Raw genomic sequence first — 19,906 nt, 5'->3', positions numbered from 1 at the left:
TTGAAGTAGGAGGCAATCAATCTTAAAGGGAAATATTTCTTTTTACAGATACATATGTATATATATATATATATACATACATACATAGGTATATATTGTAACACTGTCCTCCTGTTGTTCATCGATTTCTCAAGCAGTCACCAGTAATGTCTCCATTGTGAGACTTCTTGTGACTGATTTCTGTTTTTGGCATATCGAATATGCCATGGGGAGCTTGTTAGGCTCTGTTGTGCGGGAGAGATACTCTCAGTAGCTTGCCAGGTTCTCCGAGAGGAATAGAGAAATAGAACCTGGGTTGGCTGCGTGCAAGACAAATGCCCTGTCCACTGTGCTATCGCGCCTGCCCATATAGGTGCATGGTAGGTAGGTAGGTGTTACACCCACCAACTGCCCCCAACGCCATGTTATCCCATCAATGGCCAAAACTCAGAGACTATAAAACCCAGCTCCCAGAAGAGAACAGCAAATTCTCCTGCCCCCGCACCTGGCTGTCCTCACCAGGACCCCTTGGAGGGGGGTGGATTGTGTTTCTCTCCCTGCCCCGAGCAGAGCCCCAGCAGCTGAAGACCTCCAGAACCAGCGACAGCCATGCTTAAGACCCCTCTCCACACATTTGGATGAGCCTCATGCATGAAGGAACTGGCAGAGTAACCAGGTGTGCAGGAACCAGGGCTGAGATCTCCAAGCCTGCTTGGATTGGGACTGGGCCTCCTCCACCCAGATCTCCCATCTTCCAGTAGGTGGTCATTACACCCACCAACTGCCCCCAGCGCTGTTATCCCCAAAACTGGCCAAGACCCAGAGACTATAAAACCCAGCTCCTGGAACTGTACAGCGGTATTTGCGGCCATGCAACATCTTACTATCTAGTTCTTACTTTTGGAGAACCCAGCAGGCTTCCGAGAATATCCTGCCCACACAGCAGAGTCTGGCAAACTCCCCATGGCGTATTCAATATGCCAAAACTCAGTAACAATGATGGGTCTCATTCCCCTGACCCTGAAAGAGCCTCGAATGTGGCACTTTCTAAAATCTCATGGCTAGGATGAAAAAGACGTTACTGGTGACAGCTCAAGGAAATTGATGAACAACAGGATGACAGTGATACAGTGATAGCACTGTAGTACTGTTGCACTGTCCTCCCATTGTTCATCGATTTGCTCTAGTGGGCCCAGTAATGTCTCCATTGTGAGACTTGTTGTTACTGTGTTTGGTATATCAAATACATCAGGAGGAACTTGCCAACCTTTGCCATGCGGGTAAGATACTCTGGGTAGCTTGCCGGACTCTCCAAGAGGGGCAGAGGAATTGAACCCGTGTCAGCCTGGTGGGCCAGTGCAAGGCAAATGCCGTATCTGCTGTGCTATTGCTCCAGCCCATATATATATATATATATATATATATATATATATAAATATATATCACACAAGGCTCAACCTTAAACACCATGCTAGTGATCTCTTACACAAGGGCTTAATATCCCCTGAGTTAAATAGAACAATCTTCACAGTCTTTCCTCTAAGGAAAAATTTTTTGAGCATTTTCAGCCGTTTTTCATAACAAATAATACAAAATAAACTACTTTGGTTCAGCTTTGGGATAGGGCTTGGTGTTTGGAATGGAAATATCCGAAATACAGTGGTGGGAAAGTGTAATGTTGGTGGCATTGGTGTTTGGATACTAAATATAATCAAATATTGTGAACTACTTTATATAATAAAATAAATAAAAAATAAATAAATAAAAATAAGTAACTAAAAATTCTGCTCATCTTAATAATGTCTTTATTTTTTGTTGAGTTTTGTAAGTCCTTTGCATATTTTGTGCATTAGCTTAATGTTGGATTATGATGTACAAATACCCTTCCAAATCAATAGAATGTTTTCTTCTCTTTTTTTCTGATGGAAGGTGTGGATTGCCACAGTTCTTCCAACAGTGTTCTGTGAAATTGACCTGACCGTGATGTTGCTTGTTCACACTGTTCCTTGGGAACACAAAGAATACTTGAAGTACTGAGAGGAGGAGGTCAGGAATCGAACTCAGGGCCTAGGAGATGCAATGAATGCATTGTAGCCCTTTTATCTGTGTTTATTTTGATAAAAGTTTTTTCTTCTGTATTGTGATTAGGCCTGTGGGTGTTATAGGACCACAAATGGCTATGCCAGCTATGCTTAAGGGGACAAATGATGCCATTTGAGACATATTTCTGATCCCTCTTATATGTATTTTATAGTCTCAGAATTGTTTAGTCTATTTTCAATTAATTGTTATCATGGTGTTAGATATCAAGAGAAAAATTGATGGTCAAATTTTCCAGCATTTTACTGAAGAGATTTTCTTGTTCCATTGTAATATTTTTTGCCTACTTTACCAAAAAATCAGTTGTCTACATCTGTGGTTTATTTCTTGGCTTTCAATTCTATTCCATCAATTTGGTTATTTATTTTAATTCCAATATCACATTTATTATTTTTTTCTGAGTTTTGTTATATCTATGATTAATTTTTCTAAATCTCCTCTATCACTTTAACCTAACTTCTGGGATTGCTTCTATTCTTTGAGCTTATTACCATAGCAATTTTGAACTCTCTTTCTGAGAAGAGAGCTTTCACATCTTTGAGTTGTTCTCTGATCATAATGCTGTATTCGTATATTCCCCTGAGGTTTCACAATTCATGTGTTGTATTTTTGATCTGCCCATTTTCCCACTTTAATTCTGCTTTTATATTTTAAAACCTGTCTGCTTCACCGACTTAAATAGTTGAACTACTTTTACTTTTATAGCAGGTGGTGGTGTTGCAATGGATTCAATTTTGCCTCTTTTAATTTAGTCCTCTGATTTCTCCATAGACTTATATCTGCTTGTTCTCAATTCTCTTACATCTTCTATTGCTATGTCAGTACTATGTGTATGTGTGGGATGGAGTGGTATGCAGAAAGGATCAGAAATTATTGAAAATGTGATAGGGTGGAACTGATAGGTATGCCATCCCTCCTCCTTGGGGATACAGATCCGAGACAGCATTATGTATACTTTCAGTGGGCTAAACAAGATCCATACATTTTCAAAGAATAAGGAAGACACATAGGTTGATTCTATACCTTAGCTATTTTACTAAGTGCTAGCATAAATAGTGGTTTACCTATGTTCTTTTGAGTGAGTGATCTTGTGTCCTTGGGTAGAAACTCATAAGTAGAATAGTGGCCATATAGCAACTTATAGGTGTCCAATGATAGATCATGAAGTTATAGTATATATGGACGATGAAACACTACACAGATTAAAAATAATATGAAACGATGCAATTTGCTGAAACATGCTTGGGACTGGAAGATATATTGTTCAATGAAGTAAGCTAGAAGAAAGACAAATGCAGTGTGACCTCGCTTATATGTGGTATATAGGATAACTGAATGAGGGAATATGATGTTTTAAAATTGAAATGCCTAGATCACTCTTGGCATCAGAGTATGGGGAAGAGAAAGACAAAAGAAAAGAAATCAAGGGGGATGAAAACACAGACAGGAAACATTCTGTTACATGGATATTGTAAAGGAGTGGTATGGCTAAATATACCGCAGGGTCAATAACACTGAAAAGAAGAAATACAAACTTCAACAACCACAGTTAAAAATGTGCCTGTAAAGGCTCCATACTGGGGCTGGTAAGGTGGTTGTAGGAGGAAACCTTGAAACACTGGTGGAGGGCGTGCGTAAACAAAGCTGAAGCACTCCGGGAACTCTCTCCTCACTCAAACAGGTACCCTCCCAGTGCAAGGGCCCCTTCCCAGAGCCATGGCTGCTAATGAGGCCGCGAAATATTCTCCCACTACATATTCCACTACATTAGTTACCCTCTTAGATGGAACTTTCACTAGGTTAGCTTAACCACCAGAAACATATTAGCCATGAATTCATTAAGCTTGCCTCAATTTATTCTGCATCTCAAGCAGAATAGTAACAGTGAGTGTGAAGGTCTAAACCACACTGGTCACAATGGTAAAGCAACGCAAAAGCCCACCAAGATTTCTTATTGAAGAGGCTAGCCCAGAAGACACCAACAGTAATGAAATGCTACACAACCTCTCTGAGAAAGAATTCAGAAGGGAGCTACTGAGGATGCTTAGCGAGCTAAAAGAAACAATGGAAAGCAATGCCAATAAAAGACAAGAGTAGTTAAAGGTAGAAATGAGGAAAATGCAAATGGAAATGTCAGACCTGAAAAACCTGGTAGGTGAATTGAAAAACTCAGTGGAAGGCCTCAGCAGCAGAGTAATAGCTGCCGAGGACAGAATCAGTGAGCTCGAAGATGAAGTCCAGAGACTCTCCAGAAAAGAGCAGAAAATGGAAAAGAGACTCACAATTTGGGAACAGATGGCAAGAGAAGATTGTGATGAAGCCAAGAGGGGGAACATAAGAATTATTGTAGTCCCAGAGGGACGGGAAGAAAAGCCTGATGAAGAAGAAACTCTCAAAAGACATCATTACTACAACGTTTCCAGAGCTGAAGAAAACATGTGAACACATCCAGGAGGGTCGAAGGGTACCAGCTAGAAGAAATTCAAATAAAAATACCCCAAGACACATCCTGATCAAAATGACCAAAACCTTAGATAGATAGAGAAAAAATTCTGGAAGCAGCAAGATCAAAGAAAGAAATGTCCTACTAAGGAGGATTATTAAGATTCACAGCTGATTTGTCTGATGAAACCCTCATGGCCCGAAAACAGTGGTGGGATATAGTGAAAAGACTCAATGAAATAAATGCTTCACCAAAAATATTTTACCCAGTGAGGCTCTCATTCATAACAGAAGGAACAACACACAGTTTCACAGAAAAACAACAGCTGAGGAACTTCATAGACTCAAAACCATGGTTACAAGAACAACTAAATGGGCTACTTTAAGACAAGACAGTCCCCTCAAATACACCAAATTTCAACAGAAAAATGGGACAAAACCCCATAACAATAATCTCTCTCAATGTCAATGGGCTAAAGGCACCAATTAAAAGACAGAGAGTGGCAGGATGGATTAGAAAATTGAGCCCAACATTCTGCTCCCTCCAAGAAACACATCTTAATAGTCAAAGCAAACACAGGCTCAGAGTCAAAGACTGGAAAAAAAATCCTACAGGCAAACAGTTTCCATAAAAAAGCTGGGTTAGCCATTCTAGTATCAGACCACATTGATATCAGACTGAAGAAGGTCACAAGAGACAGTGAAGGCCATTTCTTATTGATCAAGGGATCTGTACAACAGGAAGAACTTACAATACTAAATGTATATGCACCTAATGAGGGACCAGCAAAGTACTTAAAACAACTACTAGACTTGGAGAAAGCTCAACCCACACCCCTCCAAGGGGCTCCGGGAAGGAACACCCAGGTGCGGGGGCAGAAGACTGCACTGTTCTCGTCCGGGATCTGGATTTTATAGTCTCTGAGTCTTGGCCGCTGATGGGATTACACGGCACCAGGGGGCCAGGTGGTGGGTGTGACCCCCGCCTACTGGAATTTGGAGGATCTGGGTGTAAGATGCTCGACTCCAATTCGAGTAGGCTTGGAGGTCTCGGCCCCGGAACCCGCGTGGCTTTGTCCCTCTGCCAGTACGGGTTGAGCTTTCCTCCCCGCCCCGACCAGGGCTCCAGCAGCCGAAGACCTCCAGGACCAGTCAACACCATGCTGAGACCACTCTCCGCACACATGAAGGTACTGGCAGAGGGACAAAGCCACGCAGGTTCCGGGGCCGAGACCTCCAAGCCTACTCGAATTGGAATCCCATCAGCGGCCAAGACTCAGAGACTATAAAATCCAGATCCCGGAACCGTGCGGCCGTATTTGCGGCCGCGCGACATCTTTTCAGAACTTTTTTTTTTATGACATCTTATTGTCTCATTCCTACTTTGGACAAACTTGCAGGCTATCGAATGTAGCCTGCCCACAGGGCAGAGTCTGGCAAACACCCCGTGGCGTACCAAATATGCCAAATACCAGTAACAATGATGGGTCTCATTCTCCTAAATAGCCTTGAATATAATCTCAGGGCTAGGATTAAAGAGACGTTACTAGGGCCTGCTCGAGGCAATGGACGAATAACAGGATGATGAAATGAAATGAAATAAAAAGACTTGGAGAAAGACATTGATAACAACACAATACTAGTGGGAGACTTCAACACCGCTTTATCACCTCTTGATAGATCAACCAGACTCAAACTTAGCAAGGACATACTTTATCAGAGGGAAAAAATTGGAAGAAAGGGACTTAGTCGATATATACAGGACACTGGAGTGATAGCACAGCGGGTAGGGCGTTCGCCTTACAAGCGGCCAACATGGCCGACCCGAGTTCGATTCCTCCGCCCCTCTCGGAGAGCCCGGCAAGCTACCGAGAGTATTCGATATGCCAGACACAGTAACAACAAAGTCTCCAATGGAGACGTTACTGGGCCCGCTCGAGCAAATCGACGATCAACGGGAGGGCCTTTTCATCCTCAAAAAGCTGAATATACATTCTTCTCAAGCGCGCATGGAACATTCTCCAAGATAGACCACAAAACATACCTCCATAAAATTAAGAAGATAGAGATTGTATCAACAATCTTCTTGGACCATAATGCGCAGAAATTAGAAGTAAATCACACACAAAAACAGAAAACTAAATCAAACACCTGGAAATTAAACTGTTCACTATTGGACAATGGGTGACTAAAAAAGGAAATCAAAGAGGAAATCAAAAGATTCTTGGAAATGAATGAAAATGAGAGCACGAGTTACCAAAACTTATGGGACATAGCAAAAGCTGTGTTAAGAGGAAAGTTTATAGCTCTACAAGCATTCCTCAAGAAGGCATAGCGAGCCCACATAAGTAGCCTAAGCTCACGGGTTAAGAGCTTGAAGGAGGACCAACAAAAGGAGCCCAATCCAAACAGGAGGAAAGAAATAATAAAACTCAGAGCAGAGATTAATGAGATGGAAACCCAAAAAACAATCTGAAAGATAAATGAAACCAAGTGCTGGTTCTCAAAAAAATGAACAAGCTCGATAAGCCTCTAGCAAAACTCACAAAGAAAGGGAGAGAGAAAACCCTAATAAACCAAATCAGAAATGAAAAAGGGGTCATTCCAACAGAAACTACAGAAATTCAAAGGATCCTCAGGGAGTACTTTGAGAAGTTTTATGACACGGAACATCAAAACCTCGAGGAAATGGATAAATTCCTAGACTCCTACAGACTCCCAAGGCTGAACCAAGAAGACCTGGAATACCTGAACAGAACTATCACCACCAAGGAAATTGAAATGGTAATAAAATTCTCCTCAAGCACAAAAGTCCTGGCCCAGATGGATTCACTAGTGAATTCTTCCAAGTCTTTAAAGAGAATTTACTTCCAATCCTCTTTAAGCTTTTCTACGAAATTGAAATATCAAAGACACTTCTGAACAGTTTCTACGAAGCAAATATCAACCTGATACCAAAAGCAGACAGAAATACCACAAAGAAAGAGAATTACAGGCCGATATCACTGATGAACCTAGATGCAAAGATCCTCAACAAACTACTAGCAAATAGAATCCAACAACTCATCAAAAAGATCATACACCATGACCAAGTAGGATTCATGCCAGGGATGCAAAGATGGTTTAACATTCGGAAGTCGATCAACATAATCAATAAAATTAACAAAAGAAAAGATAAAAATCATATAATCATATCAATAGATGCGGAGAAAGCATTTGACAAGATTCAGCACCCATTTATGATGAAACCCCTTGAAAAAATGGGTATAGAGGGGACTTTCCTCAATATAGTTAAAGTCATCTACCACAAACCTACAGAAAGTATCATCAGGGAAGAGAAAAGGATGCCCACCCTCTCTATTGCTGTTCAATATAGAACTGGAAGTAATTGCAATAGTGGTTGGGCAAGAAAAAGATATTAAGGGCATCCAGGTAGGAAAGGAAGAAATCAACTCTCACTATTTGCAGATGATATGATACTATACTTAGAGAACCCTATAACCTCTACCAAGAAACTTCTAGAACCAATAGACTTGTATGGTAAGGTTGCAGGCTATAAAATCAATACCCAAAAGTCCATGGCTTTTCTATATGCAAACAGTGAGAGAGAAGACATGAAAAAAATCCCGTTCACAATTGTACCCCATAAAATCAAGTACTTAGGAATCAGCTTAATTAAGAAAGTAAAGGACCTGTACAAAGAAAACTACAAAACGCTACTTCAGGAAATAAAAGAGGAGACTAGGAAATGGAAAGATATCCCCTGCTCATGGGTCGGGAGACTTAACATTGTCAAAATGGCAATACTTCCCAAATCATTGTATAAATTCAATGTGATCCCTATAAGGATACCCATGACATTCTTCAAAGAAATGGAGCATACCCTCCTGAAATTGATAAGGAACAATAAGCCCTCACAAATAGCTAAAGCAATTCTTGGGAAAAAGAAAATGGGAGGAATCAACCTCCCTAACTTCAAGCTCTACTACAAAGAAGTAATAATTAAAACAGCACGGTACTGGAATGAAGGCAGAGATGCAGACCAATGGAACAGGATTGAATATATTGACATCTCCCCTCAAATATATGATCATCTAATCTTTGATAAAGGAGCAAGAAATGTGAAGTGGAGTAAGGAAATCCTCTTCAATAAACTGTTCTGGCGAAACTGAATAGCAACGTGCAAAAAGTGGGCTCATATTTCTGCCTAACATCATGTACAAAAGTAAGATCAAAATGGATTAAAGACCTCAACATCAAACCAGAATCCATAAGGTACATTGAAGACAAAGTTGGCAAAACCCTCCATGACACTGAAGCTAATGGTATCTTCAAAGATGTCACGCCACTGGCCAAGCAAGTGAAAACAGAGATAGACAAATAGCACTATCTTAAACTAAGTACCCTCTGCACCTCAAAAGAAACAGTGACCAAAATACAAAGACAGTCTACGGAATGGGAAAGGATATTCACCCAATATACATCTGAAAAGGGGTTGATATCAAGGATACATAAAGTACTGGTTGAACTCCACAAGAAGGGAACATCCAACCCCATCAAAAAATGGGGCAATGAAATGAACAGAAACTTTCTCAAGAAATCCGAATGACAAAAAGACACATGAGAAAATGCTCTATATCATTACTAATCAGGGAGATGCAGATCAAACCAAAATGAGAGACCATATCACACCACAGAGATTGGCCCACATCCCAAAGAACAAAAGGAACCGGTGCTGGCACGGATGTGGCGAGGAGGGACCCTCCTTCATAGCTGGTGGGAATGCCGACTGGTTCAGTCCTTTTTGGAAAGCAGTACAGGTGATTCTCAAAAAATTAGAAATTGAGCTCCCATTTGACCCAGCAACACCAGTCCTGGGATTATATCCCAGAGAGGCAAAAAGTATAGTTGAAGTGACATCTGCACTTGTTTGTCATTGCAGCACTCTTTACAATAGCCAGAATCTGGAAAAAACCTGAGTGCACGAGAACAGAAGACTGTTTAAAGAAACTTTGGTACATCTACACAATGGAGCATTATGTAGCTGTTAGAAAAGATGAAGTCATGAAATTTACATACAAGTGGTACTACATGGAAAGTTTAATGCTAAGCGAAATGAGTCAGAAAGAGAGAGACAGACATAGAATGATTGCATTCATCTGAGGAATATAAAGTAACAAAATAGGAGACTAACACCCAAGAATAGCCAAGATAAGTACCAGGAGGTTTACTCCATGGCTTGGAGGCCAGCCACACAATGCTAGGGGAAAAGGCAGCTCAGATAGAGAAGGGAGCACCAAATAAAGGGTGTTGGGAGGGTCCTTCCAGGATGGGAGAAACATGCTGAAAGTAGACTATAGACCAAGCATGATTGCCACTCAATGCCTCTTTTGCAAACCACAGCACCCAAAAGGAGAGAGAGAACAAAAGGGAATGCCCTGTCTCAGAGGTAGGGTGTTGATGAGGGGGATGGGGGGTGGGAAAGATACTGGGATCTCTGGTGGTGGAAAATCGGCACTGGTGGAGGGATGGGTACTTAATCATTGTATAATTGAAACCGAAGCACAGAAATTTGTAAGTCTACAACTGTACCTCATGGTTTGTCACTAATAAAAATAAAAAATAATTAAAAAAATAAAGAAACACTGGTGGAGGGATGTCAATACTCCTGATGTGAGTGATATTGAAATAATGTATATATATACATATATATATGTTTGTATATATATATACATATATATATATTTCAAGTATGAAGAGCTGTGTAAATCAGGGTGCTTTCATTAAAAATTTGGTGACACTGCCCCAAACAAAACAAGAGAGCTATTGTCCGAAGGGCTTTCTTTGTTATCCTCCTGGCTGTGTGGTACAGCCTGTAATCTTCATCTGAACTGAGGACTAATATTTTCACAAGGTTTCTACTCTCTCTACTCCCCTGGCTCCTGATTGCACTAGCTTTTCTTCTATTTATGTTTCCTACTCTGAACTACAAACTCCACACATCTCTCTCCATCTATTTCTGTCCAAGGAAGCATGACTTTCATCTGTGTCCTCTTTATTAAAGTTCTCTTTGGTTTCTGAGGTTCAGGGAGCCCCTCCCTGTACCCAAAATTGTGGGACTCTCTGTGAGTAGGTTGCTATCCTCTGCTGTACAAAGGCAAGACTCTCCTTTATCGACTTTTTGATCTCAGAATAGATGTGTTTTCAGTAAAGAAAGCTAACAAAACAAACATTCTGAAATGCCTAAGATGATCAATGTAGAAGCAGAATGCCTAGGATGATGAATGGAAAAGTAGAAAACATATATGAAAATGTATATTAGTTATACTGAAGCATTATACGTCTCCGTTAGATAAAATGTTAAATTTAAATACTTTAAAGCATAAGTTTAAATTTAAAAATATATAGGTTAAACTTGTTAAACATTTTTAAATAAAAATATTTTAAAGTAAACATGTCTCAGGTAATACCTGATTTTAATAAAAATAAAATACATCTATACTTTGCTGACAATAACAAAATAAAAGTTCAGCTTAATTCACATTAATAGCACAGATATCAAGTATTAACAAATGTAAGCAAGAAACGTGAAGAAATTTATGAGTAATTTTTTCATCTAAAATAAGATAGATACATATTAGCTTGTTATATTATGATTAGACCTGGGATAATAAACTAAACTGCATCTGAAAAATATGTCAATCAAAGAGAATATTAATGCCAAAGAGAAACTCAGATATCCTTAACAATTTGATAAATTAAAGGTGGTATTTAATTTCATGGGTAACCTGAATGATAGTGGGAAATTTGGTTTACCATTTTGAAAAGGGTTTTTTTTTGACCATTTCTCAATCCAAATTAAAATCTGCATGTGCTTTCTATTTAAGTGAAAATATTTAATTATAATTACTTGAAGTTAATTTCAATTTGCTGCTAATGCTAAACCAGATAATGTACTGAGATGACCATCATCTCTAGAATAGATTTGATATTTCTCTCTTGATGTAGATGAAAAGTATAAAACATAATATTAATGACAGAATTGATTTATTTTGGTAGAAATACAAAATATACATCCAATAAATTTAAGGGAGTACATACAGGTTTGCAACATATTATGAGAGCCAGAGATTGTCTAGGGAGATTGAATAGACTAGTTGAATTATCATATGTCCAAGTATAAAATAATACAAAAACACAATTAGATGATAACAGCATAGAGACAAATACCTAAATAAAAATTAATAATAACATGAAATAAAACAGAATATGAGCCAGCTTGCTCTTCCTAGGGGAGACCTCTGGGTAGGAATCTATAGGATATTTGGGGAGCATACAATATGAGGATTCCAAATGAATAGTTTTGAGATTTAAGAAAATTATAATAAACTGAGCTAAGTATATACATACAAAGCTTTCTTGGATTCTGCAGAGCTCATTTTCTTGCTCTGCATTTGGTCATAATTCATATAATTCACTATGCTTACGAATGCTGCTGCTTCATTGGGTGCAGTATCTAGCTGCTTCAGGGAATCCTAGACATATGATTCAGCATCTTATCTCATAGTCTAGGAGAGAGTCTTTGAACTGGAAAGAGAACAATTTGACAGCTATGGAAAGATACTTTTAGAAATAGTATGACACATATCACGAATATTAGACAAATGGATACAGAATGATTTTAAGAAATCACTATCAGGTTAGACAATAATTCTGATAGTGAATTTTATTTTTTAAAAAATGATGTGGTGAGTGGCTGGAGCGATAGCACAGCGGGTAGGGCATTTGCCTTACATGTGGCCAATCCAGGTTCGATTCCCAGCATTCCATATTGTCCCCTGAGCACCGCCAGGAGTAATTCCTGAGTGCAGAGCCAGGAGAAACCCCTGTGCATCGCTGGGTGTGACCCAAAAAGAAAAAAAAATGTGGAGAGAGAATTGGAGGAAGTGATGTGAAAGTAAGAGAAAAATTAAGGGAGTATTGCATTGATTTAGATGAGGATTAGACTACTAGCGTTAGTAAAAGTAAAAAAAAGAATAGAAAAGAAAAGAAAATAAAAGAAAAGTTTCCATGGGGACTAGCTATAGATTAGAATTTGATTTAGATATAGAGACTGCAACATAGATATAGTCATTAAACCTAATATCAAAATGTATAGAAATGTATGCGTGTGTCTGGTTATGGATATAGATGAAAATCTTTGTGTAGATACATATAGATATTTGAGGTTAAGGAGGTCATATTTTAGTCTTATTCTAACTCAGTCCTTCCACTTCACTTTACATAGATGATAATACTCTCTCCTTGAAATGTTTTCTTTGGCTTTTCTGTATTATCTTCCTATTTCACAAGTCATTCCTTTCCAATTTCTAGCTAGACTGTCCGTTGCAATCTGATTTCTAGAAGTTGGAGTGCCTTGAGGCTTAGTTCTCTTTTTCCATCTCTACTTAATCCTCAGAAGATCATAAAAACTCCTATAAAGTTCAACAGCATCTATATAGCTGCTACTTTAGATATCTCTAATGAAATGTTTTTTCTCACTCTGCTATCTATCACAACCCATAGTTTTGTAAACAACACTGCAAAGGAGTACCATGTGATCTTGATGGTGGAGGTCAATGACTTTCAATTTCACACTTCTCAGACTGCATTCCACTAACAGCTCATGCACAGACACTGGGCAAGAACTGCACTTTGAGTGGCACTTATTTGTGTAATAAGAACTCTCATATGTATATCTCCATGCCTGGTCCTAATTTGGTCTTAGTTCCATATCCCTTTGTTGAGTCAGTTTTTCTGATTGGATATCTAATATGTATTTCAACCAACAAGACAAGATCTACTGTCTTTCTTCCTCAACCTTAGTTTCCTCAAATTGTTCATTAGAATGGTCATTAATAGTTCCTTTGCTGCTTTGGTCAAAATGTTTAAAATCATATTTTATTTCCCTCTTTCTCTCATGCTTCACCCTAAATATAAGCATTGTTTATATCTTGGGTATAAACTCAAAATATATCAAACTCAAATATATCTTGAGTTTGATCTTCCATAACTATACCTTGGAGTATGAACAAAGTTCAAGGTACCTTATCATTCACAAGATCTGGACTCCCTACATTGACTTCCTCATCTTTATTGATATTTTATGTTGTGAAATCACTTGATCACTTGACATCCCATTACATATCGAATTGCTCGAGTGGGCACCAGTAACATCTCCATTCATCCCTGTTGCGTGCTAGTGTAGCCCAATCACGTCTGCTCGTTCTAGGAACACAGAGAGCCTCAAACTGATCATTCAGGGTCTTGACGAAGGAGTCTGACCATCTCGTAGGTGGGCAGTCACTTGATCTTTTGATGTCCTGTGGAATCCAGTCAGTAGTGGCTCTAGTCCAGTGGTCATTTCCAAATCTCATTACGTGTCCAGCCCATCTGATTTTTGACACCTTGGCAAACGAGACAGCATTCCTGATTCTTGATTGTCGATGGTGGTCGGAACTCCGGATTCTTTCTCTCATTTGAGTGAAGCATGATACTCCAAGCATAGCTCTTTTGATTCCTCTTTGGGAGACCCAAATAGCATTCTCATCCTGTTTTCATAGGGCCCAGGTCTCTGAGGTGTATGTTAATGCAGGAAGAACAGTGAAATTGAAGAGATGTGCCCGGAGCCCGTTGTTCTTCATCCTCTTAGCTATTTCTTTGATGCTCTTGAAGGCATTCCAAGCCGCTCTCTTCCTCCTGCGCAACTCAGGTGCTAGGTCATTTGTCATGTTGACGTCTCAACCTAGGTACACATAACTGTTGCATTCGGTGATGTTCGTTCCATTGAGAGTGGAACGTAAGGAACAAGACTGTTTCTCATAAACATTGTCTTCATGAGATTCAGCTGGATTTTGACCTTTTCACACTCATGGTCAAAGTCGGCCAGCATTTGTGCCACTTGGCTAATGTTTGTATTATTAGAACAATGTCATCAGCAAAGCAGAGGAGGCGTAATTGCCGACCATCTATCTTCACTCCCATTCCTTCCCATTCCAGTCGTCGCATGATGTTCTCGAGGGTGGCACTGAAGAGTTTCGGTGAAGTGGTATCACCCTGCCGAACTCCTCTCTTGACATCGATGATCAGTTCTTTGTATAATGGTGAGATCCTGGTAGTGAATTCATAATACAGCTCACGGAGGATCCTGATGTATTGAGTTTGAATGCCCTGTTTGGCTAGGGCTTCGATGACTGCTTCCATCTCAACAAAATCAAAGAAGGATGAGGATGTTTTAAAATATTTATTTAAATTTTAATTCCTCTAGCATTTAGAGGAATAGACATTTAATTTGATCTCAACTATGTTTGATTTATTTTCTTTAGTGTTTTATTTTTTCTTAATTAAATATTAAGTCCATCAAATTGCTTTTTTGACAAATATACCTTTAAACTATATTGAGTAGGAAAAATTCACTCACTTATTTTTGACTTACAGATGATTTAATTCTGCAGTTACTGGAATATAGTTTCTTTTAGATATATGAATGTAGTAACTGAATCTGAAGCAACATTATTTTAAAATATCATCTGGAAAACATAAGCATGAAGGCTATTCCTGATTCTATAGGTTTTAGATGCAAATGCCAAAGGGCCATCTTTTGAGCCACACAAGGACATGTAAATGGTAAACTATATAGAACCTATGACACAATGTTAAATACTAGACTAGCTCATATTCTTATCTGATGAGGATGATAATAAAGGTAATAAAATCTGAAAACCTATAAACATTTCCCAGGCAAAAAATACTGATAAATAGCTCAAGGAGGGTCACAATGTTAGTAGAATCTGTCACTGACCCTCATCAGAACCTGGTTCACAGTAAAATATTTCCATTAGAGGAGTACCTGGGAATATATTAGCCAAAAGGGGATCAAGTAGCAGCTTCATGACAAATATGTTATATGTTGATTTTTTAAAAGAAAAAATAAACTTTAGATTTAAGTGACAATTTTTAAAGATTTTTAAAATTACTTAAATTTTTAAATTTAAAATTTAAAATTATTTAAATTTTATACAACGTAATTTTTGTTTGTATTTAGAAAACTACAGACAGTAGTGCAAAAGGCTTGAGGATATAAAAAATTATAGGAAAGGATAAAGAATGAATTTACATGCTCGTGCCAGAGCTCAGGAGCATACAGTTTAGAATAATTCAAGTACTATCTTTGGGAAGTCACATAATCTCACATTAAGATTACTAAAAGCAATAACATTTCTCATTATCTATTTTCTTATTCTTAATAAAAAGGCTAGGTCAGAGACAATGAATATTAGCAAATATTTTTGGAAGATTAGTAATAAGTAAATTCAGGTGTATTGTAAGAATAATCAAACTCAAGAAGGAATCACAGGGCAAACTAAGAAGCTTGTTTTGTCCTTGCTTCTTATCATAAATTAGTTTAGAACCATGTGAGTATAGTTTAAAATTTGCACTTTGTACCATATTTGAGGGAGAATCTCATTGGCCTCTAATTTCCTCTTATTTTCTTTCCTTTTTGTACCCCATAATCTGAGATACAGAGGTCTTTGCATAAATGTGAACTGGATGTACTTAATTTTAGTTTCATATTTAGAAGTAAATAAGCAACATCTCCTAGGAGTTCTCAAGAGTTATCTTCGGGATGGACAAGTTGCTACATGCACAGCAATGACCAATACAGCGTAGAAAAATAATTTAAAGAGTAATTGCTATAAATTAGCAAAGTTTTTTTTTTTTAACTTTGGAGGGTTCTATGTCCTCTACTGAACAGAAGACTGGAGTTGAGAATGAAATGCCTATTTTCTGGTACAAAATGAGAGGACTGGGTACTGAGTGGGGGTAGTGATGGTATTGCATGATTGGATGCATGAGATCCTATCATCATAGTAACAGTAACAGTTAGTAACAGATAGTTTTTGTACTCTGAAACATAGTGCTTAAAAAGAAACCGAGAAGAAAAAATTGCCTTCCATGAAGCAGGCAAGGGGACAGAATGAAAATGGAGCTATTGACAGAGGGAAGTGGACACGGTGAAGGAATTGGTGTGGAGTAATTTCAAAACTGAATTATAAATAACATTGCAACTTTGTAATTCACTAGTGACTCATAAAATAAATTATTGTGTCCCTGCTAAGGAATCTGGCTTGGAGGGTGGTTTTGCAAATGGGGACAGTGGTGCATTGATGGTTACTTTGGTGGTGGGATTGGTATCGGAACATTGGAAGACTATAACATATAACTTTTTATACCATGAGGTTTAAATAAAATATATTTTTTTATGAGAGAGAGACGTATAGATCTAAGTAAAGGTCAACCAGGCATCTTTATTCCATCATATCTACATCATGTGATTGCTTTTGTTTGGTATTTCTCTATCCAAACTAGAACTCATGACTACAAAAGTCTTTTAGAAGGCTATAAAACCCTTTGTAATATAGTAGGTAAAGACTAGTGGAGATGGGACTTGTTAAAAAGAAAGAAAGGAACTGGCCTAGCTATGTTCCATCACACAGAGTTTTGCAAATTGCAGTCAAGTTTAAGACCCCTTGTTCAGAGAAAGATGAGTCATTCTAAAAATGCATTTACATTTCATTTTAATGAATCTTTGATCTGATTAGTATCAAAGCTTATTCTAGATGTTCTGTAAGAGTGGGTGAGGAAGAAGAGGGGAACAAAGAAGAAATAGTGATGTAGTAGTTGTTGTAGCCTGGAAGGCAAGTTCATAGGGAGTGTTGATATGACAAGTAATAATGTCTTAGCTAAATGATGAAGAGGGACTTCAAAGGATTTTCTGGCTAAACTCAGAGTTTGAAGACTAAAGCAATAAATGAGAGCCCTAGGTTTTTTCCTGTCATTTAAGTGACTAATTATGAGATTTTATTTATTATAATTCCTATGCCCATGTCTTTTTGTGGGAAGCGCACCCAAGCAGTGCTCAGGAAATCCAGGGGCCACTCCTGTTGACATTGACCACTTAGATTTGAAGGTTCAATGCTTAGGGTCAGAGAATACTGCACTGCCAACAGCCACCAGGGTCACCTCAGCAGTGCTTACAGTCCTATACCCACTGGTGCTGAGGGAGGTGAAGGGTTTTACAGTGGTGGAGATTAATATACAAGGCATGTATATTTGGTACCTGTGCTATGTTCTCATCCACTTTTTACCTTCCTTACTTATATACTCCTAAGACAGGAACACTGGAATTATTAGCTATACAACACTGAGAAAGTTACACTATCTTTAAGATTTGGGTTCATTTGTTTTGTACAGAAAATATATGGAGAGAGTATGCAACATTTAAAGGTGGTATTCTTGTGTGATATTTCATATAAAACATCCATTATTTGCCCAATAAAGTGTGAGGACTTGCTAAATGATTACTTAATTTTTATCATGAGTGCTGTTTTTCAAGTTAATTGCTGTTACCTCCTGATACACTTTGATCATGATTTATATTTTCCATTATCTTGTGGTGGATAACCTTTGCTCTATTATTTCTGATCAGGTATACACCATTGTCTCTTGACTTCGGAGTTTCTCCCTGAATCTCAACAGTACTCAGAGGAATTTAGCTGGATTTGTTAATAATTGCAGAGCTGCTGTTCCTGATACTATAAAACATGTTCAAGATAACATTCTAGACATGGGCTTAAGTCATGTTAGCTTCATAGGAGATGAAAATTTGTGTCACTATTGAAGCATGAAAGAATTAAGAAAATATCTCAGTAAGGAAAGAGGAAATGGAGATAAAAATACATTTACCTCAAATGATCCAAATCTACCAGTTTCTAAACACTTTCTTTTTTCACTAAAGACTGAATAAAATATTCAGCAATTACAAATGAGTAAGAATCTATCCTTAGTTGAAACTGTTGCTTTTCTGGAACTGTAAAGCAACAAATGGATCTACAAAACCAGAGTATCAAAATGAAGAGAGCAAATGGGGCACTGATCTTACCTATTATACATCTTTCAATAATGAACAAGATTTAAGTACTCCAAGTAGTGAGGTGAATTTTGATTTTTCAATCTGGCTCTCAAAGTTTGGATTTGATTGGACATGAGTAAGAATTTAATAAAGAGCATCAGTTTATACAGGAAGAAAATATAGATATCCAGAATAGCATCACTTGTACTAGGAGATAAGTCCTGGAAAACTTCAATCAATTACAGTATGTTGAGGAAATCATTTAGCACATCAGACATGAACAATGAGAATGCCAGTTATTTATGTCTATCTTAAGGAGAGTTCTTTGCTCAACAATCTGAAGCTCTTGGTTGTCTTGGTGTTGGATACAATGTGAAGAGACCATAATTTGTTTATTTCATTATGTCACCAGAGATGAGACAACCTGTGGCTTTAATAAGAAAATTGGTTCTACTTGGAAGTGAGTTGGAAAACAAAATGACTCCACTTCACCAGGAGGTAGTCTTAGACTTGGAGAAAGACTCTCCCAAGCACGGTGTGTGCATCTTAGCCAAAGAAACAAACGGTTTCATATCTTCCATTTTACCACTGAGTCATTCTTCTTCAATTGCAGTGTCTGGAACAAGTTCATCAGGGTCAGACTCTCCTAAGGACAGCAAACCCTTTGCCTGAATGCTGGAATTCAGAAGTGATGTCAGAATTTGTTCAGTTGGAAGAAGAGTCCAGAACATTTCAGACCAAGGGAACCCAATCTCCTATTACAAGTGATGACTTCTAGATATCTGTATTTTGTTCCTGCATAAAATGATGGCAACCCGATGGCACATGCCCTAGCTTTTTTTTCTGTGTAAAATTGGAAAACAGCAGCTCACTCAGCAGGGGCAAGGAACATCAGATGATACAGTTCAATTTCAGGTAAAGGTCGATAAACCTATGCAGGGTGCCTACAATGAAACAAAACAAAACAAAAACAATCTGCTGAGACTGCTGGGTAATTAAGAAAATATCTCAGTAAGAAAAGAGGAAATGGAGATAAAAATACATTTACCTCAAATGATCCAAATCTACTAGCTTCTAAACACTTTCTTTTTTCACTGAAGACTGAATAAAATATTCAGCAAGTACAAATGAGTAAGAATCTATCCTTAATCCAGGTTTGTAGATAATTCAATTTTAAACTATTTGTGTTTATTCTTCTGATAATCTTCTATAAATGCTTACTCTTTCCATGTCTTTATGTTCTCAAATACAAGATTATTTATTTGCTCTCTACTAGAAGATGGAGAACTTTCATCCCTTTCCCTAATCTTATTTTTCTACCTTCAGCCATATCCAAGTTTTCATCACAATTTTACATTCATGTATTCATTGGTCAATTAACTGTCATTGATTGTCATTCCCCAAGTTTCACTGTATCACTGTATCACTGTCATC

The 19,906-nt window shown here is 38.1% G+C and overlaps 1 pseudogene; it reads left to right on the top strand.

Annotated features, from left to right (window-relative positions):
- The window catches only part of LOC130037497 (eIF5-mimic protein 1-like), a 142,576-nt pseudogene extending 123,326 nt beyond the window's left edge, over nt 1-19,250 (top strand).
- The last annotated feature ends 656 nt before the right edge of the window (nt 19,251-19,906 follow it).

Source organism: Sorex fumeus, unplaced genomic scaffold, assembly GCF_029834395.1.
Source record: "Sorex fumeus unplaced genomic scaffold, SorFum_2.1 ptg000072l, whole genome shotgun sequence".
NCBI classification, from domain to species: domain Eukaryota; kingdom Metazoa; phylum Chordata; class Mammalia; order Eulipotyphla; family Soricidae; genus Sorex; species Sorex fumeus.
Note: the sequence above shows the minus strand (reverse complement) of the source record. Positions and strands in the feature narration are given on the sequence as shown.